This window comes from Pleurodeles waltl, chromosome 7 (genome assembly GCF_031143425.1).
Source record: "Pleurodeles waltl isolate 20211129_DDA chromosome 7, aPleWal1.hap1.20221129, whole genome shotgun sequence".
NCBI classification, from domain to species: Eukaryota; Metazoa; Chordata; class Amphibia; order Caudata; family Salamandridae; genus Pleurodeles; species Pleurodeles waltl.
The window spans coordinates 621,750,689-621,773,258 of record NC_090446.1 but is presented as its reverse complement, the minus strand read 5'-3'; the positions used below and the strand labels follow the sequence as shown (position 1 = coordinate 621,773,258).

At 50.1% G+C, this 22,570-nt stretch overlaps 1 long non-coding RNA gene across 1 annotated transcript in view; it reads right to left on the bottom strand.

Annotated features, from left to right (window-relative positions):
• LOC138247289 (uncharacterized) overlaps window positions 1-22,570 on the bottom strand; it is a 784,382-nt gene that overhangs the window by 669,330 nt on the left and 92,482 nt on the right. The gene's annotated exons all lie outside the window — the stretch shown is intronic.

Here is a 22,570-nt window from a genome sequence, read left to right as displayed (position 1 = left end):
GGCAGGTGCATTACTGTGAATTGGTAGTACCCTCCAATAGTCAAAAGTGCTTAGATACTTGGCAGATGCCAGTGTATCTATGAGATCATCTGCCCTGGGTATAGGGTGAGCATCAGTTTTAGTTACCTGGTTGAGACCTCTGTAATCTACACAAAATCTCATTTCCCTTTTCCCATCTTTGGAATGAGGCTTTGGTACAAGTACCACAGGAGAAGCCCATGGACTTTCAGAGTTCTCAACCACTCCCAGTTCAAGCATTTTCTGAACCTCTTGTTTTATGCAGTCTGTGACATGGTCAGGCTGCCTATAGATCTTACTTTTGACAGGCATGCTGTCTCCAGTATCTATAGTGTGCTCACACCAGGAAGTGGTGCCTGGCACAGTAGAAAAGAGTTCAGAAAACTGACCCAGGAGATTTATGCAGTGGTCTTTCTGCTCGGCAGTAAGACAATCTGCCAAAACTACACCTTCCACTAGAGCATCTTGTTCTGTGGAAGAGAAGAGATCAGGAAGAGGGTCACTCTCTTCTTCCTGTCCTTCATCTGTTGCCATGAGCAGGGTGAGATCAGCCCTGTCATAGTAGGGTTTCAGGCGATTGACATGGAGCACCCTAAGGGGACTCCTGGCAGTGCCCAAGTCAACCAAGTAGGTGACTTCTCCCTTCTTTTCAATAATTATGTGGGGTCCACTCCATTTGCCTTGGAGTGCTCTTGGGGCCACAGGCTCCAAGACCCACACCTTCAGTCCTGGTTGGTACTGAATCAGAACAGCCTTCTGGTCATGCCATTGCTTTTGGAGCTCTTGGCTGGCCTGAAGGTTTTTACTGGCCTTTTTCATATACTCGGCCATTCTGGATCTTAGGCCGAGTACATAGTCCACTATGTCTTGCTTAGGAGCTTTTAAAGGTTGTTCCCAAACCTCCTTCACAAGTGTTAGGGGACCTCTTACAGGGTGTCCAAATAGGAGTTCAAAGGGGCTGAAGCCCACTCCTTTTTGGGGTACCTCCCTGTAAGCAAAAGGGAGGCAAGGTAACAGGACATCCCATCTCCTCCTGAGTTTTTCAGGAAGTCCCATTATCATTCCTTTGAGAGTTTTGTTAAATCTCTCTACCAGTCCATTTGTTTGTTGGTGATAAGGTGTGGTGAATTTGTATGTTACACCACATTCCTTCCACATGGCCTTCAAGTATGCAGACATAAAGTTGCTACCCCTGTCTGATACCACCTCTTTTGGGAATCCCACCCTGGAAAAGATTCCCAGGAGGGCCTTTGTCACTGCAGGAGCTGTAGTGGTCCTTAGAGGAATTGTTTCAGGATATCTTGTGGCATGGTCCACTACCACCAAGATAAACCTATTGCCTGAAGCAGTAGGAGGGTCAAAGGGGCCAACTATGTCAACCCCTACCCTTTCAAAGGGAACCCCAACCACAGGCAGTGGAATAAGGGGTGCCTTTGGGGTGCCACCAGTCTTGCCACTGGCTTGACAGGTGACACAGGACTTACAAAAATCTTTTGTGTCCTCTGACATTCTAGGCCAATGAAACAGGGGGACAAGCCTATCCCATGTTTTCATCTGCCCCAGATATCCAGCCAAGGGAATGTCGTGGGCTAGAGTTAGGAGGAGCTCTCTGTATTGCAGGGGAATAACCAATCTCCTGGCTGCTCCAGGTTTTGGGTCCCTTGCCTCTGTATACAAGAGGTTGTCCTCCCAGTAAACTCTGTGTAAGTCAAAGACATCCCCATTTTGCTGTTTGACAGCTTGCTGTCTTAGACCCTCTAGTGTGGGACAGGTCTGATATGCCACAGTCAGCTCCTCCCTGGCAGGCCCCCCTCCACCCAAAAGCTCAGCAGTGTCTGCTTCCAGCTCCTCTGGTGAAGGTTCTGCACAGGGGGTAAATTCTTCTTCCTCAGAAGTTGAATCATCTGTAGAGGGAGGGATAGTAGGTAGGGATTTACCTTTACTAACCCTAGCTTTAGGGAGCACTTGGTACATTGTTCCAGGATCCAAGTCACCCTGTCCTTTTTGCTTTTTGGCCTGAGCCCTTGTCAAAGCAAAAATATGCAAAGAAATGCCCAGCATTGCTGCATGAGCCTCCAACTCCACTTCTGCCCAAGCTGATGTCTCTAAATCGTTCCCTAGTAGACAGTCTACAGGTAAATCTGAGACAACCACAACTTTCTTTGGACCAGTAACCCCCCCAGTTGAGACTTACAACAGCCATGGGGTGGCTAAGAGTGTTGTTATGAGCATCAGTCACTTGGTACTGGTGACCAAGTAGGTGTTGTTCAGGGTGTACCAGTTTCTCTATTACCATGGTAACACTGGCACCTGTGTCCCTGTAGGCCTGAACCTCAACACCATTTATTAGGGGAAGTTGCTTGTACTTATCCATATTAAGGGGACAAGCAACCAAGGTGGCCAAATCAATGGCACCTTCAGAGACTAGCACAGCCTCTGTGGTCTCCCTAACAAGACCAACCCCAACTAAATTACCAAAAGTGAGCCCAGCTACACCCTTGGATTGGCTATTAGTAGGTTTGCTCCCACCACCACTGCTATTACTAGGGGCACTAGGTTTAGCAGTAAGGGTTGTGGTAGCGGGAGGCTTGGTGCTTTTCTTTGGACAACTGGCATCAGTTGTCCAATGGCCTTTTACTTTACATAAATAGCACCATGGTTTCTTTACTTGATTAGAAGAGGATTTGGACCCACCACCCCCACCAGAGTGTTTTTGTGGGCCTGATGAAGACTCATTTTTAGATTTGTCCCCACCCTTGTCTGAAGACTTACCGTCCTTCTTCTTGCCATCCTTGTCACCCCCTGTATGAACTTTTCTGTTCACTCTTGTTCTGACCCATTTGTCTGCCTTCTTTCCCAATTCTTGGGGAGAGGGCAGATCTGAGTCCACTAGATATTGGTGTAACAAGTCAGACACACAGTTATTCAGAATATGCTCTCTCAGGATCAGATTATACAGGCTTTCATAGTCAGAAACTTTACTGCCATGTAACCACCCCTCCAAGGCCTTCACTGAATGGTCAACAAAGTCTACCCAGTCTTGTGAGGACTCTTTTTTGGTTTCTCTGAACTTAATCCTGTATTGTTCAGTGGTTAAGCCATATCCATCCAAGAGTGCATTCTTTAAAACTGTAAAATTATTGGCATCACTTTCCTTCACAGTAAGGAGCCTATCCCTACCCTTTCCACTGAAAGATAGCCATAGGATAGCAGCCCACTGCCTTTGAGGGACCCTCTGTACAACACAGGATTTCTCAAGTGCAGCAAATCACTTGTTAATGTCATCCCCCTCCTTGTAAGGGGGAACTATCTTATGCAGATTCCTAGAATCATGCTCTTTCACAGGATTACTATCTGTAATACTGCTGCTGCCACCATGGGGCCCTAACCCCAACCTCTGTCTTTCTTTTTCTAAGTCTAAGGATTCCCTGTCTAGAGCCAGCTGTTGCTGTTTAAGCTTCAGCCTGGACTCTTCCACTCTCAATCTATTGAGCTCCCTTTCTAACATTCTGTCATCAGGGTGGGTGGTTTGGGCATGCTTTGACACAGAAGAATGGTGTGAATGAACAGAGGGAGAAATGTCCCTAACAGTTGGCACTCTAACAACTTGACCTGCAGGAATGACATCCCTACTGTGATGAGAACTCACATTAGTACCAGTTATGCTAGGTGGTCTGCTAAGGGGCAAGCTGGAATGAATACCATCTAACATTCTTACTGGGGCTGCCCAAGAATCAGAGTTTGAACCATCTCCTAACTTCTCAACAGATGTGCCAGCTAAGGCCTTATCAATTTCAATGAGCATGTTAATCAACAATTCTCTAGAAGGATTCTTCCCTACCCCTAAACCTCTATCAATGCAGAGACCCCTTACACCTTTCCAGCTAAGGTGGTCATAAGCAGAGCTGACCAGATCAAGAGTAGGACCTGTACCAGACATGATAGAAAAAGGTTTAAGGGACAGAAAAAGAAAGACAAAGTTTCAGAACTTTTTAAGGAAGCAGAAAAAAACTTTTTCAACTTTTTAGAAACTTTTTGAAAGTTTAGAGGTACTTTTCAGCACTTAGCAATAGAGTAAGAGAAGAAAAGCAAAACTGTTTGGTTAGGTGTACATACACTGAACTTGTTTTGTATATTATTCTCTTATGAAAAGTACAAAATGACAAAGTGGTCACTAGCTGCAAGTACTTATCCCACCGCTGCACAGCCAATGTAGGAGGCTGGCCTGGCTTGTAGTGGGTTCCAAGGGGTACTTACACTCTGTACCAGGTCCAGTTATCCCTTATTATTGTAGAAGAGGTGTTTCTAGCAGCTTAGGCTGGTAGAAGGTAGCTATAGCAGAGCATCTTAGGCTGAACTAGGAAACATGCAAAGCTCCTACTATACCACTGGTTTCATATGCACAAAATCTTAAGAAAACACAATACACAGATATACTAAAAATAAAGGTACTTTATTTTTATGACAATATGCCAAAAGTATCTCAGTGAGTACCCTCAGTATGAGGATGCCAAATATACACAAGATATATGTACACAATACCAAAAATATGCAGTAATAGCAAAAGGAAGTAATGCAAGCAATGTAAAGTTACAGTAGATTGCAATAGGAGCACATAGGTACAGGGGCAACACAAACCATATACTCTAGAAGTGGAATGCGAACCACGAATGGACCCCAAACCTATGTGAGCTTGTAGAGGGTCGCTGGGACTGTCAGAAAACAGTGAGGGTTAGAAAAATAGCCCACCCCAAGACCCTGAAAAGTAGGGGTAAAGTGCACCTATATTCCCCAGAGAGCACAGAAGTCGTGATAGGGGAATTCTGCAAGGAAGACCAAACCCAGCAATGCAACAAAGGTGGATTTCTGGATGAGATTACCTGTGGAACAAGGGGACCAAGTCCAAGATTCACGACAAAGTCGAGATTGGGCAGATGCCCAGGAAATGCCAGCTGAGGGTGCAAAGAAGCGGCCACCGGATGGTAGAAGCTGTGGATTCTGCAAGAACGAAGAGGACTAGGAACTTCCCCTTTGGAGGATGGATGTCCCACGTCGTGAAGAAGCTTGCAGACGTGTTCCCACGCAGAAAGACCGCAAAAAAGCCTTGCTAGCTGCAAGGGTCACGGTTAGGGTTTTTGGATGCTGCTGTGGCCCAGGAGGGACCAGGGTGTCGCCACTTGCGTGAGGAGACAGAAGGGGCACCCAGCAAGACAGAGAGCCCTCACAGAAGCAGGCAGCACCCGCAGAAGTGCCGAAACAGGCACTACAAAGAAGAGTGAACAGGAGCTCACCTGAAGTCACAAAAGGAGATCCCACAATGCCAGAGGACAACTCAGGAGGTTGTGCACTACAGGTTAGAGTGTCGGGGACCCAGGCTTGGCTGTGCACAAAGGAAATCCTGGAAGAGTGCACAGGAGTCGGAGCAGCTGCAAATCACGCAGTACCCAGCAATGAAGTCTAGCGTGGGGAGGCAAGGACTTACCTCCACCAAACTTGGACTGAAGAGTCACTGGACTGTGGGAGTCACTTGGACAGAGTTGCTGAGTTCCAGGGACCACGCTCGTTGTGCTCAGAGGGGACCCAGAGGACGGGTGATGCAGTTCTTTTGGTGCCTGCGGTTGCAGGGGGAGGATTTCGTCATCCCACGGGAGATTTCTTCGGAGCTTCTAGTGCAGAGAGGAGGCAGACTACCCCCACAGCATGCACCACCAGGAAAACAGTCAAGAAGGCGGCAAGATCAGCGATACAAGGTTGCAGTAGTCGTCTTTGCTACTTTGTTGCGGTTTTGCAGGCGTCCTGAGCAGTCAGCGGTCGATTCCTTGGCAGAAGGTGAAGAGAGAGATGCAGAGGAACTCTGATGAGCTCCTGCATTCATTATCTAAAGAATTCCCCAAAGCAGAGACCCTAAATAGCCAGAAAAGGAGGTTTGGCTACCTAGGAAGGAGGATAGGCTAGCAACACAGGTAAGAGCCTATCAGAAGGGGTCTCTGACGTCACCTGGTGGCACTGGCCACTCAGAGCAGTCCAGTGTGCCAGCAGCACCTCTGTGTCCAAGATGGTAGAGGTCTGGAGCACACTGGAGGAGCTCTGGGCACCTCCCCTGGGAGGTGCAGGTCAGGGGAGTGGTCACTCCCCTTTCCTTTGTCCAGTTTCGCGCCAGAGCATGGCTGGGGGATCCCTGAACCGGTGTAGACTGGCTTATGCAGAGATGGGCACCATCTGTGCCCATCAAAGCATTTCCAGAGGCTGGGGGTGGCTACTCCTCCCCAGCCCTGACACCTTTTTCCAAAGGGAGAGGGTGTAACACCCTCTCTCTGAGGAAGTCCTTTGTTCTGCCTTCCTGGGCCAAGCCTGGCTGGACCCCAGGAGGGCAGAAACCTGTCTGAGGGTTTGGCAGCAGCTGCAGTGAAACCCCGGGAAAGGCAGTTTGGCAGTACCCGGGTCTGTGCTAGAGACTCAGGGGATCATGGAATTGTCTCCCCAATGCCAGAATGGCATTGGTGTGACAATTCCATGATCTTAGACATGTTACATGGCCATGTTCGGAGTTACCATTGTGACGATGTACATAGGTAGTGACCTATGTACAGTGAACGCGTGTAAGGGTGTCCCCGCACTCACAAAGTCCGGGGAATTTGCCCTGAACGATGTGGGGGCACCTTGGCTAGTGCCAGGGTGCCCACACACTAAGTAAATTAGCACCCAGCCTTTACCAGGTAAAGGTTAGATATATAGGTGACTTATAAGTTACTTAAGTGCAGTGGTAAATGGCTGTGAAATAACACGGACGTTATTTCACTCAGGCTGCAGTGGCAGGCCTGTGTAAGAATTGTCAGAGCGCCCTATGGGTGGCAAAAGAAATGCTGCAGCCCATAGGGATCTCCTGGAACCCCAATACCCTGGGTACCTCAGTACCATATACTAGGGAATTATAAGGGTGTTCCAGTATGCCAATGTGAATTGGTGAACTTGGTCACTAGCCCATTAGTGACAATTTAGAAAGTAAAGAGAGCATAACCACTGAGGTTCTGGTTAGCAGAGCCTCAGTGAGACTGTTAGTCATCACACAGGGAACACATACAGGGCACACTTATGAGCACTGGGGCCCTGGCGGGCAGGGTCCCAGTGACACATACACTAAAACAACATATATACAGTGAAATATGGGGGTAACATGCCAGGCAAGATGGTACTTTCCTACAACAACCACATTTTCTCCTTTTGTTTTGCCCTAAGGAAGAAGGCCTAAAAAGGCCTAAACAGGAATTAAATCCTAGTTGGCTGTTTTCCAAAGGAAAGACTTGTAATTTAAACAAAAATCAAAAAATGATACTGTAAAAATAATGTTGAATAAAAAAAAATAAAAAAAATTAAAACGGTTCTTGTAAAACACATCAGAATAAGTATAGGAGATAAGGTAAAAATCAAGCTCCCTGGAGGTGTAAGAAAAGGTGTTCTAAATTTTCTAAAATGTGGGAAGTTGTTAAAATGGGAAAGATATCTGCACTATTGAACAACAATACAATGTGGAGTATTTCTATGTTGGTCAAGTGCAACACTGATAATAGGGTTATTGATGTGGATTATCAACCGGATTTTACAAATTACCCTGATTTTACTAATGACGCAGAAAATAATAGCCATTATGAAAATGTAAGGAAATATACCAGAAAATGTTGTTGCATCAAAGATGTTCAAGAAGAAAAGAAACACAAAGCTGCCAAAGAAATTTGATGATTTTGTTTTGTACAATTTTTGCACTGCTGTTTTATTTGTCTTTTTCTGTTTATTTCATAAGGAAAGGAGGTATGTGGGAAGCTATAAGCTATAAAATGGGCTGCTGTCCATGATTTGCTTGTAACATCTTTCATTATGGTTATGTACCTATGCAAAGTAATTACCTTGTATTTTATTGGTTGAGTCTTATTATTGTTCTTAGAACATTCTAAGTTCTGAGAGTCCTGAAGGTCGGGATGATCTGGCAGTGTAGGTGCTTGGATGCTCCAATAAACAGCTTCAACTTTCACAGCATTATGTATGTTCTTACCGTTATACTACTACATCTTAGACTTCTTTTTCATTAAAACATTCTGACATGCAGACGGAAACATGCACTTTCAACACAAGCAGAAGACTGCCAGTTAGCTCTGTGGCAATCATCGGCATAACTACAATGTTCTAATGAGCAACTAGAGTGCTAACATTCTGAACTTATGCCAAAAATGTGACACATCTGAATGCTACCTTGATGAAATCAAAGCTGAAAACTGAAAGCCTTTTCTACTGCAATATATGAGGAAATTAGGGAGCTTCATAACAATAAGTCTCCCAAGATGCCACAATGGCCACAACTAAAAAAAGAGCCCACGTACATGTAGCCCAAGTATAGCCCAATGACAGAAGTGTGCAAAACATTTTTTTTGCAGTTTTATATAGTGCAGACTTAACCCAAAGGTACTAGAGAGCTTTACATGAACATCAATTGTATTGAACAAGGACATATTCATTTTGGGTTTAGGCGTGGGAGATTAAGGCCCTCATTATGACATTGGAGGTATGTCCCGCTTACCGCCATGCCGACTGCCGCCAACATACTGCTGCTGCGGCGGTTTCCTGAAACCTATATTATGACCCATACATAGCAATCCGTCACTACACAGACACACAGACAAGTCCGCCAGCCCAAAGGTCAGTGATAAACTCGCAATATCCAAACCCACACCGTTATGCCAACAGGACTACGCTTGCAGCATTATGACCCACGAATCACCATGGCGGACATTCAACCGCTGTAATCATACCGCTGCGCTCAATATACACACACACTAACAAAACAACACTACATTGGACAATTCAAACTACATACACCTGACACACATACACACACCACACCCACACACCCACACCACTATAAAACACACACCCACATTACCCACAACCCTTTACAACTCCAAAAAATTGACAACTGAGAGAGAGACACACCAAAAGCACCCACAGAACCAGAGCTACAGAACACGATCACCCATACACCATCCACGCACCTTACAGCACACACCCCAACACATCACCCCACACACCCTCACACACACCACACACATGACACCCATGGCACCAGAAAAACACCCAAGGTTCTCAGAGGAGGTTCTCCTGGTGGAGGAAATCATCCGGGTAGAGCCACAGCTATTCGGATCACAGGTGCAGCAGACATCCATTGCTAGGAAGATGGAGCTATGGCGAAGAACCGTGGACAGGCTCAATGCCGTGGCACAGCACCCCAGAACAAGGGATGACATCAGGAAGAGGTGGAACGACCTACGGGGGAAGGTGCATTCCGTGGTAGCAAGACACCAGATAGCTGTACAGAGGACTAGTGGTGGACCCCCACCTCCTCCCCCACAACTAACAACATGGGAGGAGCAAGTCTTGGCAATACTGCATCCTGAGGGCCTGGCAGGAGTAGCAGGAGGACTGGACAATGATAAGCCAAATCTCTATTACTATCACCTCCCTTCCTGCCTGCCATCATATACCCCACCCCTATCGTCACTCTGATCACTCCACCACCTCACATACACCCCACCATCACAACCCACCCATCCCAATGCCAAGCCCTGCACCTCCAATGCATGGACATCACTCACAGCCCTGGATGGACACCCATCACTAAGGCATGCACATTAGAGAGAATCACCTAGCCCACAAAATCACTTCTCACACAAGTGAAAGCTGACAGGGAAATCACAACCATACAGGGCAACACACCCATGCAAAATATGTCACACGCAGAAACAGTAACACTGCATTTACATCCCCACAGGTCCACCACACAATGTCACTGGAGAGGTGACATCAACATCCAGTCCCCCCACAGAAGAGGCCCACAGTGATGACAGCACCTCTGGTCGCCTGGATCTGGATGAGCAACCTGGCCCATCAGTAATCTCCGGACAGTCGGTTACCTAGGCACAGTCCCCATACCACCACAGAGCCTCCCCCCTCAGGAAACACCAGCACATCACCCACCCAGCGGGCCCATACCTCTGTCCCCAGGACACATCAATCAGCAGTGTGTCCACCAGGCAACCCCATAAACACAGGACTATCAGGGACCTGGGGTCAGTAGCAGTGGGCACACGGTTCAGGGGACAGAGGCACAGGACAACAGGGAAGCTGGGAGGACTGCTGTGCAACAGGGGGAGGGCAGGCCCAGGGATCCTACTCTCCATGAGGCACTCACCAACATCCTGGGAGCGTACCACCATTCCCAGGAGATGATGGGCCAGATACTGTACAAGTTGCAGGAGACCCAGTGGCTGCAGGAGGGATAGTACCTTGGGATCAGGGAGGACCTGAAGGACATCCACACCACCCTGATCAGCATTGCAGAGATGCTGGCAGACATGGCCAACACCATGAGGGCAGCAGTGGCACACCACCGGGCCCCTGACACTAGCCACACCGATGAACAGCCCTCCACCTCCACTGCCGCTAGTGGACAGGACCACGGCACAGGAACAACAAGCCACCAGCACCCCTCCCCCTGCAGAAGGCGAACCACACCGCAAACGGTTCCTGCGATCCAGGCAGAAGCCAGAGAACATTGCCAAGACCCCCGCAAGGAAATAAGACTCTCCTGATTGTCACCCTTGTGTCCCACTCTGTCACCCTGTCCACCTTGAATTGCCATTGCTCCCCTTACTATGCCCCCTTGGACAGTGCACCTGTGATACAAATAAACTGAACTCTGTCCTGGACATTCCTCCACCATCACCTCAGCCCATTGCACATACCTCTCTACTTATTAGAACTTAAATAAACACCCTTTGAAAAAATACACGTATGGAGTATGTCAAATGATTTAACTATGTATTCATTTAACAAGGTTTAAACACTGCAATACAACTGTACAGTAATGTATACATAGGAATGACCTGTATTTGGCTGCAGTCAATACACCAGGTGCCAGAGTGGGGCACAGATATCTGAAAATAGAGATGCCAAAGGGTACAGTAAGGGGCCATAGAATTGGGAGAATCTGCCTGCCATGTGCTATGTCAAATACAAAACTGTCAATGCAAAGTGAAGTTACAGTGTCTTACCTGTGTGTCACTGGAGGTACTGTTGTATAATAGCTGTTATGTTGTCCTCATCCAAATCCTCTGCCTACTCATCTTCACTGTCCACAGAGTCCACTACTGCACACATGACCATCTCCAGTCTCATCCTCCTGTAGAAAAGGCACCCGGCATCTCAAGGCAAAGTTATGCAACATGCAGCATGCCACGATTATCTGGCACACCTTCTTGGGTGAGTAGTACAGGGATCCACCTGTTAGATGGAGGCAATGAAACCGGGCCTTCAGGAGGCCGAATATCCTTTCTACTATTCTCCTTGTTTGCCTATGTGCCTCATTGTAACGTTCCTCTGCCCTTGTTCTGTGATTCTTCACAGGGGTCAGTAGCCATTAGAGGCTGGGGTAACCAGAGTCACCTACAAATATCGAGGGACAACTGTAAGCCACACCCTGCCCATACACCAACATCCACTGGTTGAGAACCAGGGCTCATCTATTAGCCACACCCGGTGCCTCTGGAGTTGAGCCATCACATATGGGATGCAGCTATTCCTCGGGATATAGGCATCATGCACAGACCCAGGATACTTTGCATTGATATGGGAGATGTACTGGTCTGCCAGGCACACTATCTTCACATTCATCGAGTGAAAGCTATTTCGATTTCTGAAGACCTGTTCATTTCTCCAGGGGGGGGGGACAAATGCAATATATGTACCATCAATAGCTCCAATAATATTAGGGATATGTCCAATTGCATAGAAGTCAGCTTTCACTGTGGCCAAATCCTCCACCTGGGGGAAAACAATGTTGCTGTGCATGTGTTTAATAAGGGCAGACAACACTCTGATCAGCACTGTTGAGAACATTGGCTGAGACATTCCTGACATTCCAAGCCCACTGTCACTTGAAAGGAGCCAGTTGCCAAGAAATGGAGCACAGATAGGACTTGCATAAGAGGGGGGATCCCAGTGGACTGACGGGGAGCAGATATCAGGTCAGGCTCCAATTGGGCACACAGCTCTGTGTTTATGGCTCTGTCCAGTCTATAGGTGAGGATGATGTGCCTCTCCTCCATTGTTGCCAAGTCCACTAGAGGTCCGTACAATGGGGGGATGTCTCCATCTCCTATTCATCCACAGCAGTTGTAATCTAGGGGGCAAAATGGGGAGCAGCTGGTTGGTATACCACATTTCCAAACACTACACTGCATTGCATGTTGTGACTGTAACAGTATTTTGTTGGATGGGCCCAAATGGTGCCTATGTGTACTGTGATGCAGTTAGGTGCCATTGCCTGTTCACCCTGAAATGTCGTCTGCCTGTCCTGTGTGGAAGGACATGTGGAAATGATGTAATGCAGCTGACTTTGTGCGCCGTTGCAGGAGGGTGTCGAGTACCGCCATGCAACTCCTCATTGGTTGTCATTGGGCCCTATGGTTTACAGTAGCCAATGGTGATGTACGGCTGCAGTGACCATACACACCGCAGTGGACGTGACTGCCATTTTCTATCTGATCACTCACTTGCTACCTGACCTTCAACAGGAGAGGGCCTACACTGCAAGTGCTGCTGTGACCTGTGTCTGGAACGTACCATGGCTTGTGTCACTGGGGAAAGGGCCCCTGCCTTCACCGCTGCGGAGTTGGAGAGACTGGTGGATGGGGTCCTATCCCAGTACCCAATGCTGTATGGGTCTCCGGACCAACAGGTGAGTACACTGTGAGCATGATGCAAGGGGCATGGATGCATGGAGTGCTGTGTGTGAGGGCCTCATGTAGGGGGGGTTAGTGGAAGGGTTCTGGGCAGTGTGCTGCATGTATGGTGGGCAATGTCTGTGCGTCAGGGGATGTGAGGGCTATGGTGGGCCATGATTGTAACAGGTCGGACCGGATGACTGATACCTTTTTCGATGTTTCTTTTTCTACAGGTCAGCGCCCATCAGAAACAGGGTATATGGCGTTCCATCGCCAAGGACATGCGGACCCTGGGGGTCTACGGCAGGTGGAGCACCCACTGTCGGAAATGGTGGGAGGACCTGAGATGCTGGGCAAGGAAGACAGCGGAGGCCCAGCTGTTGATGGCCTCCCAAGGAGGAAGGGGTGACCATCGTACCCTGACCCCCCTGATGGCCCGCATATTGGTGGTGGTTTATCCAGAGCTAGATGGGTGCTTCAGGGCATCACAGCAGCCACAAGGGATTGAGTACAGTTTCCCAATATAATACTTGCACGTGGTGGGGTGGTCTCCCGGTGGAGGATGTGGACCTGTAGGTGCCCCTAGGCCAGGCAGGACATTGCAGGGTAGGTCCCATGTTGGGCAGGGGCTGAAGAACACCACCTCCTACCAAGCTAGTAAACATCCACTACTGGGCAGGGGTCCGTGATTGTGTCAGGTATGCTGCTGTTGGCGTTAGGTAGTCCTGTCCATGGGCTGGTGACTAGCATTGTGACTGGTAGTGCTTTGCCCAGCGTAGGGCTGCTCCCTGTGTGTATGTGTCATGTATGCCAACGGTGGTGGTGTTGCTGCCATTGACCAAGTGTATCCTTTGTCTCTTCCCCCCCTTTTTGTTTTGTCACCTTGTCCTTATGTGCATTAGCATCATCTGGCGGAGGAGTAGAGGCACCGGCGAAGGAGGGAGCTGCATTCTACAGGGCCCAGGAGGCCGAATCCACTGACCGTAAGGGCACCAGTGGAATGGAGGGTGAGGGGAGCACCATGGCGAAGACAGGAGGGGAGAGTTCAGACAGTGATACCTCCTCCGATGGAAGCTCCCTGCTGGTGATGGACACCTCTGTGCCCACCCCAACTACTGGTACAGCTGCCACCCCCTGTACCGGCACCGCCCTCCCAGCAGCCCCTCAGTGAGTTTCCCATGCACACTCACCCGGGAGGGTGGGCATCTCCTTTGCCCCAGGCACCTCAGGCCCTGCCCCAGTTAGCCCTGCTGCCCTGAGGAGGCTATTAACCTCCTGCGATCCATCTCTGTTGGGCAGTCAACCATACTGAATGCCTTCCAGGGGCTGGCAGCCCATTTGCAACAAACTAATGCATTCCTAGAGGGCATTCACTCTGGCATGGTGGCCCAACAGAGATCAATTCAGGCTCTGGCCTCCTCCCTGTTGGCAGCCATTGTCCCTGTCTCTAGCCTCCCCCCTTCAACTTCCTCTACCCATTCCCATTCCCCTCAACCCCAACCTATCCCAAGCACACAGACAGACCAGCATGCACCCAAGACAACACACAGGAGTGGCTCAGGCAAACACAAGCACCACACATCACCCCACAGGCACTCACACAAACACCATCCAGATGCAGACATACCAGCATCCACTGCCTCCACTGTGTCCCCCTCCTCCTTGTCGTCCACCACCCTCCCAGTAGCATCTCCACTCGCACCTGCATGCACTACATCCTCATCCACTACCCCATCATGCCTATCACTACACACCCCTCACTGGCAGTCACCACCCCCACATCCATACACACGTCCCCTGTGTCCTCTCCCACTGTGACTGTGCCCCCTCCTCCCAAAGTACAGAAACGCAAGCACTCAGACACCCAACAGCCATCGACCTCACAACAGCATCCAGCCCATGCACCTGCACCCAAAGACAGCAGACACCTCCAACAACCACTCCCTCTTCACCCACTCCCAAACCTTCACCCTCTTCCCGCCCCGGTGTCCCTAAGAAGCTTTTCCTCTCCGCTGTTGACCTCTTCCCTACCCCTCCCCCGTCCTTTATCTCTAGCCAGGATGATCAAAACCCAGTCGAGCACCTCAGCTACTCAGGGCACAGCCACAGTGGTGTTGGCAGCTACTGCAGGTGGGAGAGGCTCCAGGGAACAAGCCATCAGCACAGACAGTGTGCCTGCACCAGCTGCCAAGGGGAAGGGCAAGGAAGCACCACCAGCTGCCAAGGGGAAGGGCAAGGAGTTACCACCAGCTTCCAAGGGGATGGGCAAGGGGCCTGCACCTGCAGGCAGGAAGGACAGGAGGCCTGGTGCTGGGACTGATTTGGAGCCCCCACCGCCAACCATGGCAGTTCAGCCATCTGAGGCTGCAGGAGAAGGGCTGGAGCCTCCCCCACCACTGACATCCACAACACCAGCACCACTGCCAGCAGCAGCAGCCCCAGCGGGCAGCCGTCTGAGGCTGCAGGGGAAGGGCTGGAGCCTCCCCCCAACACTGGCATCCCCAACACCAGCACCACCACCTGCACCACTGCCAGCAGCAGCAACACCCAGTGGGCAGCCGTCCGAAGCTGCAGGTCAAGGGCTGGAGCCTCCCCCACCACTGGCATCCCCGATACCAGCACCGCCACTGCCACTACTGAGCAGCCGTCACCGCCGGCGGACAGTGTGTGGTCCTGCCTCCATGAGCTGTAGTGCGTCCTGTACCCTGCAAATCCTGTAGGTGTGACACCTAGGTGAAAGACTGGACCTTGCACTCCCCAAGTGCTGTATCACAGGGCACAAGGCCCCCTCCAGAACCAGTGGAAAAAGCCATCCACTCACTGCATCCCTGCCGGGATGACGCACTCTGGGCACAAGGCCCCCACCCAGAAACAGTGGAAGGAGCCAGCCACTCACCGCATCCTTGCCAGGATGAAGCACACTGGGCCAAAGGCCCCCTCCAGAACCAGTGGAAGAAGCCATCCACTCACCGCATCATTGCCAGGATGAAGCACAATGGGCACAAAGTCCCCTCCAGAACCAGTGGAAGAAGCCATCCACTCACTGCATCCTTGCCAGGATCAAGCACACTGGGCACAAGGGCCCCTCCAGAATCAGTGGAGAAGCCATCCACTAGAGAGACTGTGGCTTTGCACTCCCCAGGACCAAGTAGTGGGCAACCCACCCACTAGAGAGACTCTGGCTTTACACTCTCCAGGACCAAGCAGTGGGCAGACCACCCCCTAGAGAGACTGTGGATTTGTACTCCCAGGACCAAGCAGTGGGGAAACCACCCATTAGAGAGACTGTGGCTTTGCACTCCCCAGGACCTCGCACAGGGCATGTAGCCTTCTCTAGGACCAGTGGTGTTGTACCATCTTCCAGCTGAGGTGCCCCCACCCCCCGGAGGTGTCTGTGTATTTTCGACCTGATGCCCCTGCAGTGTTCTCTCCGTGTTGTTGCAGGAATCAAGTGGGGCCTTGGCCTATGTGATGTGGCCCTGTGGTCCACGGACATTGAGAACTGGGCAGTGTCCCTTCATTTGTATATATGTATATACTGTTTTGACTTTGAAGCACGATTTTCTAGTATTTTGTCTTATTACACTCACTTTAATCAATTCCTTTTGTCCTTGCATTATTCCTGAGGGGGTATGGGGTGAATATGTAATGTAACTGTATCTGTTTGTGTGTATGGTGTCAGGGGTGGGGGTGTTGCGTGTTGCGTGTGTGTGTCACTCTCTTCTTCCTCCACCTCCCTTGTGTGCTAGGCGGCAGTAATCACTGTGGTTGTCTTCGCCGGAGTTGCTGTTCGTAGTGCATGAGGAGGTATACAAGCATGGGGAAGATGTGCAACTCGGGCTCCATGGCATCTTGGTTCTTCCTTCAGACTCCAGAGGTGAGTCTTTTGCCTTCTGTTCACTGTTTCTGCCGTGCTTTTGATGTCATTGGTACCGCCCCGGAAAAGGTGACGGATAGGCCTGTTGTAATACTGTGGGTAGAACATTGTCTTCCGCCTGGTTGTTGCTGGTTACCGCCGCGGTGCTTGTTGATATCGCCATGACGGTCGGTGTGTTAAAGTGGCTGTCTGTGTGGGCGGTTTAAGTGACTTGGCCAGAATCACAGGATGTCAAGCAGAAGCCAAAATTCAAACCTGGTTTTCCATTTGCAAAGTCTGCAACTCTGGCCATAACACCACATTCTCTCCCCTGAGTGTAACATATAGTCAAGTGATCAACTGGATAAAAAAATATAAAGACTGCAAATAACTCAAAAGTGCATTGTCACTATTTTGGCACTCAGACAGTATCATCATTTTCGTTTTTTAGAGAAATAATCATAATTTCTATGGAACTTAGACTCTCTTTTTTATACTTTCCAAAGGAAATGCTTTGGGTATTTAAGCCTCAAAGGGCTTTATTTTATCTGTCTCCTGCCTAAAGTGTCCTCTTTTTCAATGTAAGACAATGTGGAAAATCAATTCATGAGGTTCCTTTTTCAAAATCTCCTTCTTATTGAGTTCATAATGGTAAACAGTATGGTACATTGGATCACTGAGGGCAGGAGGAATGGATTAGGGGCATGGACTCGAGCATCAGAAGACAGAAGGGAGATGGGCAGGTGCACCAAAATGACCTTACATGGCAGGAATCAGGGGTTGCAGCAGGACAATACACCTCAAAGAGCAGGAAGGATGGCAGTGCAGGACAACCGCCCATGGAAAGCAACAAGGAGGGGGCAGGCCCCTGCACATGATGGACAACAGGGAGTAGAGGAGAAAGAGGCAAGAGCAGCAAGCTGTTCATACCAGACAGACAGGAGGGACAGTTGCAGCATAACGACCCTTGAAGGGCAGGAGAGATGGGGCAGGGGCACGACAACAAACCACACAAGGTAAAAGGGAAGGTATGGGGCCTGCACATGGAGGGCAAAGGGCAAGAGGGCAGGGTTAATGCATGAACTGACAACGAAGTGCAGCCAGGATGGGCACTGGAATCACAACACACCACAGAGGGCAACAATGAGACTATGATGGCATGCATGCAGACAACAGAGAGAAGGTGGGAGGGGAACAGGGGCAGCAAGCTGACCACACAGGGCAGGTGGGAGGGGCTGTAGCAGCACAGAAGGCCATGCATGGCAAGCGGGAAGGTTAGTGGCAGCACAACAGCCATGGTGGGCAAGAAGGAGGGGGAAAAGGGATGGGTAGGGGCTAGACACAGGCAAGAGAAGACAGGAGAAAGGCCTTTACAACATATCACAGGGGATAGGCAGGAGGACCAGCTGCAGCACAACGGAGCATGGAAGAGAGACGGCAAGGGAGAGACAGCAAAATTGACAATGGAGGACAGGTGGGAGAGGACTGGTGTAAGGAAATGCCTCCTTGGCATGGTTACCCCCTAAATTTGTGCCTTTGCTGATGCTAAGTTATGATTTGAAAGTGTGCTGGGACCCTGCTAACCAGGCCCCAGCACCAGTGTTCTTTCCCTAAATTGTACCTTTGTCTCCACAATTGGCACAACCCTGGCACTCAGTTAAGTCCCTTGTAACTGGTACCCTTGGTACCAAGGGCCCTGATGCCAGGGAAGGTCTCTAAGGGCTGCAGCATGTCTTGTGCCACCCTAGGGACCCCTCACTCAGCACCTGCACACTGCCTCACAGCTTGTGTGTGCTGGTGGGGAGAAAATGACTAAGTCGACATGGCACTCCCCACAGAGTGCCATGCCAACCCCACACTGCCTGTGGCATAGGTAAGTCATCCCTCTAGCAGGCTTTACAGTCCTAAGGCAGGGTGCACTATACCACAGGTGAGGGCATAGGTGCATGAGCACTATGCCCCTAGTCTCCAACTCAAAACCTTAGACATTGTAAGTGCAGGGTAGCCACCAGAGTATATGGTCTGGGAGTTTGTCAAACACGAACTCCACAGTACCATAATGGCTACACTGAAAACTGGGAAGATTGGTATCAAACTTCTCAGCACAATAAATGCACACTGATGCCAGTGTACAATTTATTGTAAAATACACCCAAAGGGCATCTTAGAGATGCCCCCTGAAAACATACCCGACTTCCAGTGTAGGCTGACCAGTTTCTGCCAGCCTGCCACACACCAGACATGTTGCTGGCCACATGGGGAGAGTGCCTTTGTCACTCAGTGGCCAGGAACAAAGCCTGTACTAGGTGGAGGTGCTTCTCACCTCCCCCTGCAGGAACTGTAACACCTGGTGGTGAGCCTCAAAGGCTTGCCCCTTTTGTTACAGCGTCCCAGGACACCCCAGCTAGTGGAGATGCCCGCTCCTCTGGCTACTGCCCCCACTTTTGGCGGCAAGGCTGGGGGAGATAATGAGAAAAACAAGGAGGAGTCACTCACCAGTCAGGACAGCCCCTAAGGTGTCCTGAGCTGAGGTGACCCCTGCCTTGAGAAATCTTCCATCTTGAGTGTGGAGGATTCCCCCAATAGGATTATGGATGTCCCCCCCTCCCCACAGGGAGGAGGCACAAAGAGGGTGTAACCACCCTCAAGGACAGTAGCCATTGGCTACTGCCCTCCCAGACCTAAACACACCCCTATATTCAGTATTTAGGGGCTCCCCAGAACCTAGGAAACTAGATTCCTGCAACCTTAACAAGAAGAAGGACTGCTGACCTGAAGCCCTGCAGTGAAGACGGAGACAACAACTGCTTTGGCCCCAGCCCTACCGGTCTGTCTCCCAACTTCGAAGATGTAGGAAGTTGGCTCTGTATGTGCTATTTCAAAGTAAGGAATAGCATGCACAGAGTCCAAGGGTTCCCCTTAGAGGTAAGATAGTGGCAAAAAGAGATAATACTAATGCTCTAGTTTGTGGTAGTGTGGTAGAGCAGTAGGCTTATCCAAGGAGTAGTGTTAAGCATTTGTTGTACATACACACAGGCAATAAATGAGGAACACACACTCAGAGACAATTCCAGCCAATAGGTTTTGTTATAGAAAAATATATTTTCTTAGTTTATTTTAAGAACCACAGGTTTAAATTCTACATGTAATATCTCATTTGAAAGGTATTGCAGGTAAGTACATTAGGAACTTTGAATAATTACAGTAGCATATATACTTTTCACATAAAACACAAATAGCTGTTTTAAAAGTGGACACTGCAATTTTCACAGTTCCTGGGGGAGGTAAAGTATTGTTAGTTTTTGCAGGTACGTAAACCACCTACGGGGTTCAGGTTTGGGTCCAAGGTAGCCCACCGTTGGGGGTTCAGAGCAACCCCAAAGTTACCACACCAGCAGCTCAGGGCCGGTCAGGTGCAGAGGTCAAAGAGGTGCCCAAAACACATAGGCTCCAATGGAGAGAAGGGGGTGCCCCGGTTCCACTCTGCCAGCAGGTAAGTACCCGCGTCTTCGGAGGGCAGACCAGGGGGATTTTGTAGGGCACCGGGGGGGGACACAAGTCCACACAAAAAGTACACCCTCAGCAGCGCGGGGCGGCTGGGTGCAGTGTGCAAACAAGCGTCGGGTTTCCAATGGGAGTCAATGGGAGACCAAGGGGTCTCTTCAGCGGAGCAGGCAGGCAAGGGGGGGGGCTCCTCGGGGTAGCCATCACCTGGGCAAGGGAGAGGGCCTCCTGGGGGTCACTCCTGCACTGCAGTTCCGTTCCTTCAGGTGCTGGGGGCTGCGGGTGCAGGGTCTTTTCCAGCCGTCGGGATTTTAGAGTCAGGCAGTCGCGGTCAGGGGGAGCCTCGGGATTCCCTCTGCAGGCATCGCTGTGGGGGCTCAGGGGGGACAACTTTGGTTACTCACAGTCTTGGAATCACCGGAGGGTCCTCCCTGAGGTGTTGGTTCTCCACCAGTCGAGTCGGGGTCGCCGGGTGCAGTGTTGCAAGTCTCACGCTTCTTGCGGGGATTGCAGGGGTCTTTAAATCTGCTCCTCTGAAACAAAGTTGCAGTCTTTTTGGAACAGGGCTGCTGTCCTCGGGAGTTTCTTGTTCCTCTTGAAGCAGGGCAGTCCTCTGAGGATTCAGAGGTCGCTGGTCCTGGGGAAAGCGTCGCTGGAGCAGGTTTCTTTAGAAGGCAGGAGACAGGCCGGTAGGACTGGGGCCAAAGCAGTTGGGCCCGTATTTATACTTTTTGACGCTAAACTGCGCTAAAGCAGTTTAGCGTCAAAAAATTTTGCGCCGGCTAACGTCATTCTGAAGCGCCATGCGGGCGCCGTATTTATTGAATGGCGTTAGCCGGCGCAAGCAGACCGGCGCTGCCTGGTGTGCGTGGAAAAAAACCACGTACACCAGGCAGCGCCGGCGTTGGGAAAAGTGGCGCTAGGGCGTCTTAAAAATGGTGCAAGTCAGGTTGACGCAAAAAATCGCCTCCACCCGATTTGCGCCATTTTTAACGACGCCCAGACGCCATTTACATGACTCCTGTCTTAGTAAAGACAGGAGTCATGCCCCCTTGCCCAATGGCCATGCCCAGGGGACTTATGTCCCCTGGGCATGGTCATTGGGCATAGTGGCATGTAGCGGGGCACAAATAAGGCCCCCCTATGCCACCCAAAAAAAAAAAATTAAAAAATTATACTTACCTGAACTTACCTGAATGTCCCTGGGATGGGTCCCTCCATCCTTGGGTGTCCTCCTGGGGTGGGCAAGGGTGGCAGGGGGGGTCCCTGGGGGCAGGGGAGGGCACCTGTGGGCTCATTTTGAGCCCACAGGCCCCTTAACACCTACCCTGACCCAGGCGTTAAAAAGTGGCGCAAATGCGGGGTTTTTTGACCCGACCACTCCCGGGCGTGATTTTTGCCCGGGAGTATAAATACGACGCATTTGCGTCGCCGTCATTTTTTTAGACGGGAACGCCTTCCTTGCATCTCATTAACGCAAGGAAGGCGTTCACGCAAAAAAATGACGCTATTTGCCCATACTTTGGCGCTAGACGCGTCTAACGCCAAAGTATAAATATGGCGTTAGTTTTGCGCCGAATTTGCGTCGAAAAAAACTACGCACATTCGGCGCAAACGGAGTATAAATATGCCCCTTGGTGTCTTCTTTCTTCTTCTGCAGAGGTTTTCAGCTCAGCAGTCCTCTTCTTCTTGTAAGTTGCAGGAATCTAAATTCTTAGGTTCAGGGGAGCCCTTAAATACTAAATTTAAGGGCGTGTTTACGTCTGGGGGGTTAGTAGCCAATGGCTACTAGCCCTGAGGGTGGGTACACCCTCTTTGTGCCTCCTCCCAAGGGGAGGGGGGCACATTCCTATCCCTATTGGGGGAATCCTCCTTCTACAAGATGGAGGATTTCTAAAAGTCAGAGTCACCTCAGCTCCGGACACCTTAGGGGCTGTCCTGACTGGCCAGTGACTCCTCCTTGTTTTTCTCATTATCTCTCCTGGACTTGCCGCCAAAAGTGGGGGCTGGGTCCAGGGGGCGGGCATGTCCACTAGCTGGAGTGCCCTGGGGCATTGTAACACGAAGCTTGAGCCTTTGAAGCTCACTGCTAGGTGTTACAGTTCCTGCAGGGGGGAGGTGTGAAGCACCTCCACCCAGAGCAGGTTTTGTTTCTGTCCTCAGAAAGCACAAAGGCTCTCACCGCATGGGGTCAGAAACTCGTCTCTCAGCAGCAGGCTGACACAGACCAGTCAGTCCTGCACTGAACAATTGGGTAAAATACAGGGGGTATCTCTAAGATGTCCTCTGTGTGCATTTTTTAATAAATCCAAAATGGCATCAGTGTGGGTTTATTATTCTGAGAAGTTTGATACCAAACTTCCCAGTTTTCAGTGTAGCCATTATGGAGCTGTGGAGTTCGTTTTTGACAGACTCCCAGCCC